Here is a 14282-nt window from a genome sequence, read left to right as displayed (position 1 = left end):
ACTAAATACCATGCTGGCAAACAGGAAAAACCTTTACCAAACCAAAATTGTGAAATTATACGGCAGGCACGTGTCCAGTAAGTACTAGGGCATGTTTCCAATCCCTCAAGTCTCCCCTGCTTAAATATCTCCCGTGGCTTCGCTTTGCCGGAATCCAATCCACGGGGTGTGTAAGAACCTTCTGGAAGCGGCCCCGAGCGCAGTCCTGCTCTGCCTTTGCCCCTTCCCTTCCCCACACCTGCTGCTCAGCATAGGAATTAAGCCAAGCTCCCAAGAAGTAGGACGCCAACGCCTCCATGCTCTGCACACTGTTCTGGGCTCGAGATGCCTCCTCGGCGCCCTGTCACCCCGCCTCCTACTCCTCCTGCCAGGCTCTTCTGGGGATCACCTCCTCCTGCCCTGGCCACCGTCCTCTCCCCCATGCCGGTTAGGGACTCTCCGTCCGAAGAGCTCGCACCGCAGTCTGCACCAACCTCTAGCTTCTGTTTTAGTTCTTATTGGACTATGCCGTGAGAATTACATTGCACCGAGAGGGGGATTTAGCTCAGTGGTGTCGCCGCCTGCCTCAAAAGCACTAGGTCCCAAGTTCGATCCCCAGTGCAAAAAAGAAAAAAAAACATTACATTGCACTTCTCAGTTCCAATGCAATCTTAACGAGTGATGTAAGTGCAGGCAGGATCACTCGCTTGCCATCATAGCCAAGCACAGTACTCGAAGAAGGGGCCAGTGCCAAGGCTGCCCTTGGGTTTAGTTCTGCATCGCTATGGGTGGGTGGGAGGGAGGGGGTCTTTCATTGAGAAAAGTGGCCAGGAGAACTTAGCGCCTCTACAGGGAAGACCGCTTTATCTCTAGCAATTTAGCGCATGGATTAATGCATAGTAGGAGTTCAATGAATGTTTGCTGTATGGCTGAGTGAATAAATAAATACATGAATAAAATCCCATTCTTGCCTAATTCTAGGTCACACATATTCTTTTATGGCATATTTTTTTAAGGGTAGCTTTCAACTCTAAAGAAAAATGCGAATGTGGGTCTGGTGGTGCATTCCTGTAATCTCAGCTACTAGGGAGGCTGAGGCCAGCCTGGGCAATTTAGTAAGACTCTGTCTCAAAAATAAAATTTAAAAGGGCTGGGGAGGTAGCTTCGTGGTAGAGCACTTGCCTAGAATATGGGAGGCCCTGGGCTCAAACCCCAGTATAACCAAAAAAAAAGAGGAAAATACCACAGACTAGTGAAGTGCTGTCCTAATGTGCTTTGATCTTTTTCAAAAGCCGAGATGACAGTTAGACTATTCCAAATATGTAACTGGAAAGAAACCATGTTTTCACAATTGCAATATTTCATTGTTACAGCTATAAAAGTAATTTTCAATAGTCACATTAAACTCCTTTGAAAATATTCATAACCACTGATCCCAATTTCTGAGTGCAAATTATGAGCATTTTTTTAAAGCACATTATTTGTCATCAAAGTGAGGCCAGAGGTTCACTGGAGCTGTCTGATGTGATTTGAATCTAGTGTAAATAGCAATATCATTGTGCTCCAGTATCTCTCCTCCTTTGATTTATGTACCAAATAGAGCCAGACTTTTTTTCTTCCAAAGCTAGAGCAAGAATCAATTAAAGTACATAATCAAGTGTTAACTAGCTAATACAGCAGTTAACATTAAGGGGCACCTCAAGACTGAGTTTTTGGCAGGAGAGCTGTTCTTTCATTTGCTCTGTAAGATCTATAATTGAAAGAGTACTGTGAGAGATGCCTTTCATCAGCTCCTCCAGTTACATTTCCTGCTTTGATAAGTACACAAGGACAATCTAAGTAAGGCACTTCAAGCTCCCCGTTACATTTGATTAGTTAGTCAAAATAACGTGGTAGCTTTTCATCACTCAGAGGAAAACTTTTGAAGAATTCTGTTGCCGACACTTCTGCATAAACACTAATCTATATCGTTATTTTAAAAGGGGAAATGCAGTATTTAGTAAGTTTTTTTAATTAGGCAATAAGTAAAGCCTCTTATTCATCACAACTGTAGATCAAAAAACCATGACTGTGATAAGATGTGTGTAGTAAAACACACAGGGAGGTAGAGGGAGAGGAGGAGGCGGTGGAAATGAAAGAATTAAGAAATGTCATGTACAGGTACTAACTCCCCATGATGAATGGAATCACTAGGTACTACAGACATGTACCAATAAAAAAAGAAAGAAAAAATTATGAAGAGGCAAAAAATGCATTTGTGAAGCTTTCAGAATTGACAGGATACAGTAGCCAAAATAAAACACATCTTACAGCAAGTCAACATTCCAGAGGACCTATCTAAAAACAGGATATGTAAAACTCTGTGATGTACACACATGAGATCTACCAGGGAGAATTATTTGGACTCCAAACTTATTTACTCACAAATCAGGGTGAGAGAGCCTGCATAAAAATGAGCAACACAAACAAAGAAGTCATTTGAAACATCGCAGAATTTTCAGATTACGGAGAATTATTTAGTGTTGCTTAAAAATAAAGAAAAAGGGGTATGAGTGTAAGTCAGAGATAAGTGCTTGCCTAGTTAATATGTGTAGGGCTCTGGGTTTAAAAAAGAAAGAAAAGCCAAGACAAGATGTATACATATTCCCTTTACCATGAAGAGTCTGTTTCCCTCTTTTAAGTCTTAAGGACAATGATTCAACAAGTATCCCATGTCTATGGTGTTTCATTCCCATAAAATATGTTCTTAATTTAAATGAAATGATTATACTGTTCTCTCAGGTAAAGCATTCAGTAAACAGGGCATTTAGAAATGAGATTGTCAATTCCTAGGATGTGGTCCTGCTGTAGATGGCAAAAACCAACATCATGAAAGCATGGATTGAAACGAATGAAAGACCCAGAACAGACCTTCAAGAGTGCTGGTCTGAAGTTCCATTCTGCCTTCTCAATGTTCTTCTTTCGCAATAAAGGTAGACTTTAGACCTGTTAGCCAATTATTCCATCTGTCATGTAAAACATTCTTACAGAGTTAGAAGTTGGATCAAGTTTGGCTGTAAAGTTAATCCTGAATGTTGGGCAATCTGAGTGACATTGCCAGATATTCAAGATAATGTGGTTTTCTTTCAGTTTTCTGAGAAAAATAAAGATAGCAGTGGCTCTTGTACTTCAGGTTTCTGACTTTTCTCCTCTTTGTCTATTCCTTCACAGTACATCATTTATGAAGAGGTCATAGAACTGGTCCTGGTGTGTCAAGCACATGGCACTTGAAAATATGGAGGAGGAAGTTAAGTGTGAGGGACACAATGGTGACCACCTGTGTGACCGTGTGGGATGTGGCCAAGGGACCGAAGTAGAAATGCCTGGCTATACCCAGAAACTCTCACAACTACAAAACAAGAGAGGTATTTTGAGGTTGCTTTTCTTTGAGAATTACATGGGATCATCCATTCCCACTTCATTAAGCCTGAAGCCTCAGTATTCTCTCTTACCATCAAAGCAGACCTTTGGCATATTTGGATCAAAAATGTCCACTAAAATGCCAGCCCTCTAGTGTTCAGAGGTGGGGCTCTTGAAGGGTGATTGGATCCTGGAGATGGTAACCTCTCCCCTAGCTGAATGGCCTATTAAGCAGGGGACGTGGTGCAAGGGGGGATTGTTGCATTTAAAGGAATTAAGTCACTTTAAAGGGTTTATTAGGGCCCCAGCCCCTTTTTCTCTCTTCTTCCTGGCCACCACAAGGTGAAGAGCTTTCCTTTTTTGCCTGGTCACAGGTCTAAAGCAATGGAGGCAGCTGACCATGGACTGAGACTTCTGAAACCATGAGCCAAAATACATCTTTCTTCTTTTAAATAGTTTTTCTTAGGTATTTTGTCACAGCAACAAAAATCTAAAATGCAACTGTGTGAGACACACATCCTATACAGTGGAAAGATTGGAAAGAAGTTCTCTTTACTATTAAATATAGTCCATCTCTAGGGACTTCTTGCTAAAATGTTTCTCTTGTCTTCCCTACCCATCCTCACTCAGGCCTACAAAGTACATGGCCTGTCCTCCTTCCACAGCTGCATTTCACTTGAGAGTAAATGCTAACTCAGACAAGCACAGGAGTTAGCAGCCACTGGGTCCCCAGAGCTGCACTGCTGCAAAAAGTAACACTTACAGCTTCCCGGGATCTTGAGGCATAAGGAGGAAAAGGAAAAAAGTAAATTGAGTAAGAGAAGAAAAAGGGATTGATTGGGTGAGGCAGGGGATCATGAACTCAAGGCCAGCCTGGGCTATATGGCAGGACTCTGTCTCAAAACATAAATAACAGAAAGAAAAGGAAGGAAGGAAGGAGGGAGGGAAGGAGAGCAAGAATGGGCAAGGAGGGAGGGAGGAATGGGCAAATGAGGAGGGTGAGTGAAAAGTAATGAGAAAAATGGTCAGATGAAAACCAGGAGAAAAGAAGCTGAGGCAGGAAGATGGCGAGTTCTAGGCCAGCCTGGTTAACTAAACAAGACCTTGTCTCACAATACATTTCAAAGGGCTAGGGGAGTGTTGCTCAGTGGTACAGCACCTGCCTACCATGGGTGAGGCCCAGGTTCCATCCCCAGCACCCCAATATGGAGCAGGGTGGGGAGGAAAGCTTATTGTAACTCAGCAGATCTGAAGCCTATGACCAGTGCAGGAGAGCTCATGGCTCACATACCATATTCTGAATAAGAAGCCCAAGAAACTTCAGCAAGTAGATAACATACCCTCAATATGTGCATGCCTCAAATAAATAAACTGAAAAGGGGTGGGAGCATAGCTCAGTGGTAGAGCAGTTAACTAGCCTGCATGACATCCACAGTATTGGAGAGAAAAAAAAAAAAAGGAAAGGAGGATAGAGAAAATAAAGCAAATGATATACAAGGTTGGAGCATCTCCCAGGGAGTGGCCAGGACCCCTGACCCGCCAGCTCCTGAGCTTAACCTGATAGATGCATTAGAAGAAAAGAGTATACATTTGAGAAACACCTGGATGCTGGAACAGGTCTTTTTGTTTTGTTTTGTTTTGTTTTGTTCTTTGTTTTATGAGACAGGGTCTCACTATGTATTCCAGGCTGGCCTCGAACTCAATGCGATCCTCCTGCCTCAGCCTCCCAAGTGCTGGAATTGTACAGGACTGTGCCACCATGCCAGGCAATAGGTCATTTTTTGGATTGTGGGTTGTATTGCTTGGTTAGAGATTAATGTCTTTAATGTGAAAAAGAGTTCCAACGCCCAATTTCCATGCAGCCATTCTGCATATGGATGTTGAACTCTACAAGATTTGTACCATCTACTCCTCGGGCTGTAGAAGAATAATAAGTCAGAAAAAAGTCATGCTTTACTTTTTCTGGAAAATGAAGAGATCCTTTTACCTCACAGATTCAGAGGGCCAAGTCCTTCAATAGTGTATGAAGGGATGTCACACAGAAGTCGTGTTTTCTAGCTTTCTTTTAAACCCATCACCTGACTTTGTGCAACAGTAGAGTCTGTGCAGACAGGGACCAGGGAACCAGACTGAGAGCACCACCTCTCAGACGCTGAGCTGGCAGCTTTCTATAGGCCTATGAGCAATCTGTGCCCTGCAAGTATCACAGTAACCAAGGACACTAGGTGTTCTCAGCAAACAGGCATGTGACTACTTCTAAGCAGGCACGTTGACAAAGCTGCTTCTACTGTTTGTTCCTGGCCTTTGGGAAGCCGGAGGGGGTGGGGGAAGCCTACCAGGTCTCTGCCTGTTGGGAAGGACCAGACTGCTGCTCCACACCTGCCTCATTCTCCACCACCCGGGCATAGCCCAGTTTGCAAAGTACGTCCTAGACGAAGAGGTCTTTGCAATCATCGGTACACTTTACTTCTATTCTGCCATCAACTTCGTCAATTGTTCTGTACCATCTCCCACTGTGTTCTCTCCTAATTAAGGGAATCCATAATGAATGTATATACTGTTGCACCAAGTTATGAAAAGGGCTATCTGTGTGGAAAAGTAACAAGTCCTTTGAGACCTATTGGGACAAGTATGGGCTTAGCCATAATAGCGACAGTTTAAAGTACTTTACTGCTTGGAAGGGACTGCCACGTGCAATGTTTGCTTTAATAACAGCATTGTCACACAGTTTCTATGTGACCTGGGTCAAGTCAGCAAAGGTCTCCAGGTCTTGGTGTCTTCATCTTCACAGGTGGGAAGAACTCGCAGTGCACGGGGATCAGTTAGTACGAGGTTAATATTCTATGAGGCAGCACACGCAGAGCACTTCATAGATGCCTGACTCGTAGCTCAGTAAATAGCAATTATCATCATCATCTATGGTTCAAACTCGGTGGTCCAACAAAAGTCCGAGTATTTTCTGCTGACCCTGAATTTGCCCCAAACCTCCAGCTGTATTACTCTGAGCCTTGAGGGATCTCCTTCTTCTTTTTTTTTTTTCCCATGCCAGTCCACCTTCTATATCCTAAACTGATTTAATTGCTTTGGTTAATTTCACTAGCACTAACAAATTATTTGACTAAAAGGGTTGGTTAGTTAAAAACTGAGTTAGACAGTTTTACTTGTCAATTAACTCAATGTTGCCATGGGTCAGCACCACTCTAAGAATTATGAGGAGGGGTAGACGATGGATGTGTCTTTTGGAAAGCACATCCCACGTGAGAAAAAGGGCCCAACTTTCTACCATCACTCTGAGCAAGGAGGTCACCGGCCTGCCCATTTCACAGGGCTGAAAGCACCCAGCACCACAGCAAGAGCTTAGCGGGCACCCATAAAGGTATTCTCTCCTCCTTCACCATGGGAACTGGTGTAGATGAAGGAAAATGCTGCTTTTCTTCCTACTCTCATCATTCATATTCACACGTCTGAATAATAAATGTAGATTTCTTGGGTGTGGCTGGTTATCCCCATGATTCTAGTAGAGCACACGTAGAATAATAGGAACAGGAAGCTTAGTGGATGTGTGAACAGGCAGACCCACTACGAAGCCATGACCCTCACTGGAATCCTCTCAGCCCAACACCCTGACTCCCACGAAGGATTTGGACACCTAACAATGACCAGGGCCCCACTGTGAGGAAGACGGGAAAGCCAAGGAGTTTCAACTGAACCTGCAGTTCGCAAATGTGACTCACTGAGTGGAGCAACTGCATCCTTTTTCAAGGTAACTAAACACTGTAAACACAAAAACAAATCAAGATCGACAGGGACTGGGGTACAGAGGAGCTTGAGGGTGCTTTGCCGGGTGATAGAATTGTTGTGTTTGTGTGCTAAGAAGAGGCAAAGAAAGCTTAAGGAAAGTTATACCTCAATATAAAAAAGTATCGGTGCGTGGAAGCTTCAGGGTGCCTGGAGTTCTTTCAAGACATCCCTTCGAGGAATATAAAAGGTAAAGAATATACAACCATGAGCAGATGGGCCCATCAGTTAATCAAGCAGAGCACAAACAGGTACTGACTGCGAAGAGCTGGCCACGCAGCAAACAGTGAGCAGGAAGAAAACTCAGAGATCGAGTGGGCTCCTTCATGTACAATACACATGTATGCACGACATATCTGTAGGCAAGTAACATAAACTCTCAACACCATCAGTAAGGTTTCAGATCTGGAGCAGAGGAGGAGGTCATGGAAACAGATGTTTAACATCAGCAGAGATGCATAAGACCGACAGATTCCAGTGTTCTTTCCAATTCCCAAAGACAGAAGCAAACAGCCCTGTGGAGGTTTCCTCCACCTGGAAGAAAAGCCAGTTTCTTATTTCCTTCTAAACCTATGTAGGACAGATCTCCTTCCATGTGCTATCTTTTGGATGAGCAGGAGAGCTGGCAATAGTTTGATTTAATTTGCCTTTCTATCAAATTTTCATTGGATCATTGGAAAACAAACTTTTAAAGTTCTTTTCAGCCACCTCCCCCTCTCAGATGAGCCGCTCTGCATCCAGAGAAGTAAGGAAAGTGGTGGGGCGGTTGTGGGAATCACATCAGCCGGGGAAATGCTGAGATTGGCCTGGACTTGAAATTCCAGACCCGTCATTCAGGCAAAGGCAGAGATCCATGTAGTGGGTCGAACTGGGAAGTCCCTGCTTGCGTGCTCGCTCTCTCTCTCTCTCCCTCTCTCTCTCTCTTTCTCCCCCCCATTCTCTCATTCTCTCTCCCACAGAGGGAAAAATGATTACACAAATTTAGTAAAGAATATAGCCTGAAATCCCGCCAAAGTCTGGATTATAGACGGCATCATTTGGGAAAGGTGAGCTACAATTTGGGAAAGGCGAGCTAGAACGTCACAAATAAGTAAAATTCTTCTCAGAAAGCTTCTGTAATGGATCAGAAAGGAAGGTTTGTCTCTCCCCTGGCTGCCGTGCTTCAGAGAAAACCACACTTAAAAACCAGCTTCGGCGTGGATGAATTCCTCTGACAGGAACTCCCTGAGTGCCTGAGACCTATTTTCCACAGAAACGCTAGTTATAAGTTTCAGTCAGGATTAATTTAGACTTTTTAAAAAGTCCTACATGCATCAGATCATTTGTGGAGGGGAAGTTCTTATGTATCCATTCCCAGAACCCTCTGAAGACCTCTGGTCTCATTAGAAGATCAAATAGATCCTCTAGGTTTATTAGTTGTTTAACAAAGTGGGAATTATTTTTTTGCTGCTCTTGTGTTTATGAGATATTCTAGTCACAGATGAGAGCAAAATAATCGACAGAAAACAAAAACTTCTCCACTCCCAAGGATAGCTCTTTCAGCAGAATGGGATATCTTGAAATTGCTCTTAATTTCCAAAATGGCAAGGAAAAAGTAAGGTGTGTAAATTAAGACAGATTTTGTTTAGACTTGTGTGGTCTCAGCTACTTGGGAAGCTGAGGCAGGAGGATCACTTGAGCCCAGGAGTTCAAGACTAACCTGGGCAACATAGTGAGACCTTGTCTCAAGAAAAAAAAATTTTTTTTGTTTAAAGATTAGGAAATGCATTGAAAATAAGGTATTATCTCAGAAAATCTTTACGGCTCATCTCTGACCTGATTATAATCTTGCATTCTCTTCCTGCCCATCTTCACAAACAGACATTTGGAAAAAAAAATTTAAAGCTATGTTGAGCACAGGACAGAATCCTGTTTGGCCTTTTCCACTGGTGAAAACTTCATTTATGTTGTTGCCAACCCAGGGTTTCCCTCAGAGGAAATTCCGCAAAGCAGCAGGGCACTACAATCCTTAGCGGTCTTTTAAGGCCCAGAAGTGCTAGCAGGAGGATCCACCACACTGAACAGTCCCTCAGAGGCCTGAGAGAGTCACCAAAGCTTTCTGAAGCGACTCATTCACTCCCTGGGGTGGGTGCAGGAAAAAATCTGTCTCCCTGACTATTAGTGATTTAGAATTTGGGGAGCAGGGATGGAGGTCTGATAAACTGGAGCTTTGGCTTCAGCCTGTCTGGCAGAGGTCTGTGGCTTTGGAGTCAAAGGTTACATGGCATGCGTGTGTGTGTGTGTGTGTGTGTGTGTGTGTGTGTGTGTCCACGCACGTGTGTTAATGAGAGCATTGCGGGGAGGGAGGGCTGGACAGAGAGACAGCTTCTGTGAGCCTGAATCTGCCATCCCAGTTCTGCTGTTCCATAGCTGTTGAATCTTGAACAAGTCAGGCTTCCGGTCCTGCCAGTTTCTCCCTCTGCAAAAAGAGGTGGAGTCATGTGATTTCCACCATCTCTTTTGCCTCTGCAAAGCCTGTGGCCTCCAGCAGTGGGTGTTCTCTGATGTGCGTGTGGTGTTTCAGAGAAGCACACAGTAACTTCACCTTTCTCTTTCCCTTACTTTGCTTGGGGACCAGAATTGTCTTTTTCAGTTATTAAAAAAACAAAACAGCTCCTCAATAGCCCTCCCTCCCCTTTCATCTTCCAGCTTTGAAATTACATGGTTTCTATAAGTATGCTGCTGTTGTTTTATTATTTATCTTGTGTGTATGATGCCAGGGTTGGTACCCAGAGCCTTGCACGTGCCAGGCAAGCACTCTACCACTGAGCATCCCAGCCCTGTTATTATTTATACTTTTGTTGTATGCTGCTTCACAAACTGAAAATTTGGGAGCTGTAGTTTCCTCTTTCTCATTCCAATATTTCGAGTGGAAACCAGAATCACTTTTGCATCATGTAGATGTGTGGAAATACAAAACGTCCCACCCAGGGTCCTCTGGCCTTTCTGCTAATAAGCAAATGAAATCTGTATTTTCTCCTTTCTACATGGCAGGGAATGTAACTTGTCCTGTTGCAGTGATCAAGGGCTCTTTTGCAAATTTGTTTTATTTTGCTTTCCTGAGCAAGCATGTGGCTTGCCATCTTGGGGTACAGCAGTATAAGCAATCTTCCCTTCAAGGGTATCACTTGATGGACAATGTGCTTGTTGTAAAGTTGACAAGAGAAAGACAAATGCTTAAAGGAGGGCATCCTCCTAAAGGATATTTAAAAGCCACGCCTTTAAGCGGAGTGCAATTCGCATGCCTGTAATCCCAGTTACTTGGGAGGATGAGGCAGGAGGATCACATGTTTCAGGGCAGCCTGGACAATTTAATGAGACCCTGTCTCAAAATAAAAAGGGCTGAGGTTCCATCCACAGTATTGCAAAATAAACATTTAAATAAATAAAATAAAAACTAAATAAACAAGAGCAAAAAATAAAGCCAAAACTTTTCAAAATGATAGGACAGGGACTCTACAGGTTTCAGGGGCATCCAGGAGGTAGTGGCAGGAGGAGTCGTTCTTAATGGTGACCACGTGACCATGAGGCACTGCCCAGCGGGTGGCCCACAAAACCTCCCTTCCAGAGATATTTCAGGAATTGCAGGTCATGCCTCATTAGTAGGTCATGAAATCAATTTAGTGGGTCATGGCCAGAAGTTTTTAAAGGACAAGAAGTAAATGAGACTAAAGCAGAAGAGAATAGAAAATATACTGCATAGCATGTAGGTCATATACTATCTGGCAAAACTTTGGTTTAGTTGCGTGTCCGTGCATGGTTATGTCGGTGCATGGGTGTGTCCACGTGCGTTAGAGATGTGTCTGATACAAAGTTCCAATGTAAACTGTATTTCTCACTGCAGCTATGACTAAAAAATTTCGAAGCCACCGTTAGTGCTGGCTTCAAAGGACTTACCCTGTTTTTTGGATAAAGTAAATTTACAAATAAAAGGAAAAGGAATTATTCCAATGTGAATATTCACCCCACAAGTCTCTGCTTAAACCATTCCTATATTACTCCGAATCTTTTTCTTCTCCAAAAACTACTTAAACGGAATCATTCTTGTTCAGTGTGAGCCCAGAGCAAACCGTGGAGTGAGTTCAAGATTTTCTTCCCTTTGGGGACACCTCCAACCTGCATAGGCACCTCAGTATTTGTATTTTTAAACCTTTCCTTTGTCAACATATATTTCCTCTGAAAGACTGATAAATTGTACTTCAAAAAAATGGTATACAGATTTAATATGCCTATTCCTAAAGGTGTTTATATTTTAGCCAAATATTTAACCCCATGCCATATAAAAAAATCTAATTGTAGAATTTAGTTGCAAAGGGAGAAAATTGTAGAAAGAGTATTTCCCCAGCACTCCTACGTTGACTAGCTATGTTTGCTTAGTAACATTCTTTTTCACATGTAAATAACATGCGTGATTTATTTCCTTGTGGATTTGTGAAATATATCTCTATTCTCTTTAACTGTCTTTATTTTAAAAAGTAATTAATGAAGCTATCCTATCACAGACTCTAAGAAAAAATACACTTTTCAGCTTTTATTTTTTTTTGCCCCAGTACTGGGGATTGAACCAAGGGCCTTTCACATGCTAGACAAAGTCACCACTGAGCTACATTGTCAGCCCATTGTTTTCGTTTGGGGCAGGGTCTCACTAAGCTGCCCAAACTGGTCTCAAACCTGTGATCCTCCTGCCATTACCTCCCAAGTAGCTTGGATCACAGGTGTGCGTGAGACCCCAACAGAATTCAACTTGGTGCTCACCTTATACCCAATTCAATGCCTAGCAAACTAAAGTCTTGAATTTATACTGATTGATGACTGCTAATGACAATACAATTGTGCTGTCCTGTAACACTTGGTAATATTGTTTCCCAGTGGCACACTACTGAGACTACATCTGCATGGTTTTTTTCTCAATATAAGATTGTATTATGTAAGTTTGCAGTTTTCATCATTAATAACAATTTAAAGAAAGCACCCCTTAAGGCTGGGGTGTAGCTAAGTGGCAGAGTGCTTGCTTAGCATCACAGGTACTGGGTTCGATCTCTAGCATTAGATAAAGAAAAAAAAAAAGACGCCAAGTGCACTTTACTGCGAGTGTAGCATACACCAGATTCCCCGTATTAGGTGCTTTACCTACAAATTCTCATTTTCTTTTTTCCTTGCAAAACCTTCTCAACTGAGTTTTGCAAATAAGAAGGGGACCACGAGGTAGGGAACATAAGAATTAAGATGAGTTATGTACATGGACCAACTGCCCGCAGCGAATGTCATCATTATGCACTGCAAAATAAAATAAAACTTGGAAAAACAAACACTTTCTCAATTAAAAGGACAACTATTCCCTCCACACTGTTCCAGGATGCCTCAAACCCAATTTCACAGATAGATGCCAAGGCTCAGAGACACTGACAGCCTGCCTGGGAAGATGCAGTAGTTCAGGGGGAAGACCTAATTCGAGCTGAGTTCTTCTAACTGCAAAGGCTGCTTTCTCCTCACTTCGACGTTCCGTAACCTTTCAGGTGTATCTAAAAGTATCATTTTTCCTTTCCCAGTACTTACTCCCTAAGGACAAGGTGGTGAATGTGAGAATACCAGGAAAGCTGCTTTTGCTGTTGCCGTTTTTGGTTTCTGAGTGACACAGGCTCTGACCACTGTGCAGTGGCTGCAGGCACAGAGCGGCTCTGTCCCGTGACGCCTACCTGATGCGATCTGCTTGTCCTCCACACTCCATGGTGATGTCTGCACCACCAGCCATCTTTCAAGGAAATAATAAAGGCCATGGGAATAAAAAACTGGGTATGGCAGCAGTCTTACCAGCATGCTGTGGTATTTCATAACTTCTTTAGATCCATTCACACAACTTTTTACAAATAGCAGTGTTTTAAGACTTCTATGAAAAGGATTATTTTCCACTTGCAGATAGCTCCCACATTCTCTAGTGCTTCTGTCTCCTGCACAGACCATTTTAAACACTAATCCTTTAAATTAAAAATCTGCTTTCCATATTTTCCATTTCTCAGAGATTTAAAGATCTCCAAAAAGATCACCAGAAGCCACTGAGATTTACCAGCCACATCTATCATGACAGCAAAAGCAAGAAACTGATTTTGTAGCAGAATATATTTAGAAGTCAATCTATACTTCATTTTTAAATCAGGGATGAGCCAGGCAAAGTGATGGATGCCTATAATCTCAGCACTGAGGCTGAGGCAGGATGATCGCAGAGGCAGGTCAGCCAGGGCTACATGCTGAGTTCAAGGACAGCTGAACTACACAGTGAGACCCTGTCTCAAGCCCCCTACCTAAAAAAAGAGCTTAAATTAAGTCAGGGATGAAATTACACTCTGCCAAATGTGGCTTGGTAGCCACTCAGATTCCAAACTTCTAAATAACTTTCCCATATTAATTCAGTCTAAAGTTTCAAGAAATAAAATAATTATGTAGTTAACATAGATCCTTATACAAACAAGTACTGTGTTTGCAATGTAGCAATCCATTAAAATAAACAGCAGACACACATCATGCGAGCTAAAACCCAAGAGAAGTAGACTAACACCGTTTGGCATTCCCTATCTAATGACAGTAAATACTCTATTGGAATCTGCTCCAAAAACAAAGGCTTTACCACTTAATGTCAAGGTAAACAGGTAGTAAATACCTACTTGATACTACTAACCAGTGGTATTTGCATTCTTTAGGGTGTAAGCACACTAAATCATTGGCATTTTTTTTCCTTTGAAAATACTTTCAATGAGATACCATTTAATATAGCTCATTACTTTTAACTTTAAAAAATACATTGCCAGGTACTGTTAGACATTAAATTTGTTTTGGCCAGGAACCTTCTGAGTTCAAGGAAATATATACATTCTGCTATATAGGAAAAAATCTGCTTCATATAGATTTTGTGTTAAATGCCATCCCTCAAATTTAGAGCTACACAGAATAAAATCCATAAAGTTAAGCCACAATAATCCTGAATGATGTAATGCTCATAGAATACCTCTACTCTGCAAATCATACAAAGAAGAAAAGCAAAATCTATTTTCAGCACCAAAACCATATTAGGA

General features: G+C 42.3%; 1 protein-coding gene across 8 annotated transcripts in view; it reads right to left on the bottom strand.

The window, feature by feature from the left end:
* Nr5a2 (nuclear receptor subfamily 5 group A member 2) overlaps positions 1–14282 on the bottom strand; it is a 137697-nt gene that overhangs the window by 103035 nt on the left and 20380 nt on the right. The gene's annotated exons all lie outside the window — the stretch shown is intronic.

This window comes from Heterocephalus glaber, unplaced genomic scaffold (assembly GCF_053883595.1).
Source record: "Heterocephalus glaber isolate CG9 unplaced genomic scaffold, H.glaber_assembly_v1.0 deba00001600, whole genome shotgun sequence".
NCBI lineage: Eukaryota > Metazoa > Chordata > Mammalia > Rodentia > Bathyergidae > Heterocephalus > Heterocephalus glaber.
The sequence above is the reverse complement of the archived record's forward strand: the minus strand, read 5'-3'. Positions and strand labels throughout refer to the sequence as shown.